This window comes from Montipora capricornis, chromosome 5 (genome assembly GCF_036669925.1).
Source record: "Montipora capricornis isolate CH-2021 chromosome 5, ASM3666992v2, whole genome shotgun sequence".
In the NCBI taxonomy this organism is placed as follows: Eukaryota; Metazoa; Cnidaria; class Anthozoa; order Scleractinia; family Acroporidae; genus Montipora; species Montipora capricornis.
In genome coordinates, this window is record NC_090887.1 from 32,283,971 (window position 1) to 32,286,470 (window position 2,500).

Genomic DNA, 2,500 nt, shown 5'->3' on the forward strand with positions numbered 1-2,500 from the left:
GTTCTTGAATAAAGAGGGTCTCTTTTATTTTACAATGATAGTCTGTTTTGCCCTTCGCTAAAATATCAAAATGATCCCACTTGATGTTATGTCCAGTGTCCTTGACGGGGTCTCGTATATTATATTATTATCGTATAGCATCTCGTATATTATACAATCGAACTTGCTTCTGCATTTCTTTAGGACTTTAAAGAGGTGATCGATCTTTGCTTTTTTATTGTCATGTTGTGTTTCAAGGTGCTTTCCGATACCAGAATACCGGTTTTCACTAATGCATTGGTGTACGCTTCAGTCAGTAAAACCGACAAACTTTGCATCACACAATTCACATCGGAATGAATGTACCACGCATATCCCAGAGAAATGATTTCTTTACATACGCGATCAGCTGATCAGCAAGGTGTTGTATATTCATTCGAAAATAACAGTACAGCAGAATAGCGAAAACAAAAATTCAAACAAATAAAAAATTGCAAAAAAAAAAGGACCCTGGGCCCGCGTTTTGGCTACTACCAACAAATATCCCGACGCTAAAGAGCTTTAATATTTTCTCTCTCCCCTCCGGTAGGAAGATTAGATCTGAACTTTTCTGCTTTGTTGTTGTTATTTTGTACAGGAAACGCCTCATTGTCTCCTTGCAGTACGCTCTTAGAATCATCTACAACCCAACGACCAAACACGTCCCTGGCATCGAGTAAGTATTTCATCTTTTACATTTTACACCGTGGTGTACAATCATGTATTTGAACAAAGGAAATCCTAATTTTAAGCATGGAAGCTCAGTGTTGATTATTAAAAAAGCCGAGTTATTAGCCATCGTTAGTTCCAGTTGCGTGTTAGCTTCAAAGAAAGGGAAAGAGTGCCTAATATTAAGTGCAAATGAAAGAGCACAACAAAATACAATAAGTCCTTGCTGTCCACATTGCAGTTTTGCAGGGACGTTGGAGAGAAATGTTTCTGTTTTCTTCTTGACAACGGGAAAAAGTTGTTTAACAAATATGGTAGTAGCCAAAACGTGGGGCCAGGGTTGGGTGTCTCGTTATTCTGTTGGACAAAGAATGTTTGGCACCTTTCCTTCATTTATTGTGGCAATCAGTCCAAAAAATAAGGAACATACTGAAGGTGCGAAAGGGACATCTTAGTTTGTTTTTCCAAATTAAGAGAATTTCCGACTTGAATTGGAGTTTGTGGGGAATATACGCTAACTCCTAGAGACACTGGAGACTTGCTGAGCTCCACATTTTAAAACCACATTTTAATGTTTAGTTTGTAAAAACTTTGCGCGCAATACAGTTCCACTATGGTCGTCATGCAACATTCTCATTTGCTTGTTTTCACAAAGGTGTTCTAAATGTTGTGTTTTTTATTGTAAAATTGGATTCGATCCTATGACGTCGGAATGAATTGGCTGGCAACTTCCTGTACCACTCTGACTTTAGTACAAACTGTTTGTAAGGAAAGTCAGACAACAAGATCGAAAACAACACGAACAAACAAGCAAATGAGAATGTTGCGTGACTGCATGACGACCATTTTACGAAGTAAACATTACAGTGCCATTTTTTAAAGTGTGGAGCTGAGGGAGACCCCAGTGTCTCCAGCACTTGCATACTATTCCATAATTTCCAATTTCAGCAATTTCTCAAATTGCTGTTACACCCTTTTTACAATTAGGGAGGGTAGGCTAAGTGCTAGGGTTACCGTAGCAAGAGGGTTACTTTAGTTGGCTAGCACTTACATATTTCTTCTTCTTTATCAACGAGTTTACAAGGCAGCTAGGGTTACCCTGGCGCTAGGGTAGCCCTGTCTGAGTGCTAGCGTTACCTTACCTGCCTTTAAACAGAACCTTAATTTCGAAAAAGAGAAAAACAAACTCCACTTTTCACAAGGACAAGGTCAGGTGCTCGGAAAAAGAAACTTGGATTTTAAAACACAAGAAAACGAAGTACGATTTGAGAAAACAAAAAACCATGATGTCCCTTAAGAGCTTTCATACCTGCGGTAGGTTCCTTAATTTTTTTTTACTAATTTCCACCCTAAATGAAGGACAGATGCCGGTCATTCGAAAATAACAGTACAGCAGAATAGCGACAAAAATTCAGACAAACAAAAAAAAAACATGGGAAAAAAAAAGGACCGAGGGCCCGCGTTTTGGCTAAAACCAACAAATATCCGGACGGTAAAGAGCTCTAATATAGTCTCTTTACCCTCCAGTAGGAAGATTAGATCTGAACTTTTCTCCTTTGTTGTTGTTATTTTGTACAGGAAACGCCTCATTGTCTCCTTGCAGTACGCTCTTAGAATCATCTACAACCCAACGACCAAAGACGTCCGTGGCATCCAGTAAGTATTTCATCTTTTAAATTTTACACCGTGGTGTACAATCATGTATTTGAACAAAGGAAATCCTAATTTTAGGCGTGGAAGCTCAGTGTTGATTATTAAAAAAGCCGAGTTATTAGCCATCGTTAGTTCCAGTTGCGTGTTAGCTTCAAAGAAA

General features: G+C 38.7%; 1 long non-coding RNA gene across 2 annotated transcripts in view; it reads left to right on the forward strand.

Moving 5' to 3' along the window:
* The window catches only part of LOC138048933 (uncharacterized), a 6,951-nt gene that overhangs the window by 1,500 nt on the left and 2,951 nt on the right, over positions 1-2,500 (forward strand). For both annotated transcript variants that reach the window (XR_011132260.1, XR_011132261.1), the window contains exon 2: positions 617-694. This is a non-coding gene — a long non-coding RNA (uncharacterized lncRNA). The remainder of the gene's footprint in view (positions 1-616; positions 695-2,500) is intronic.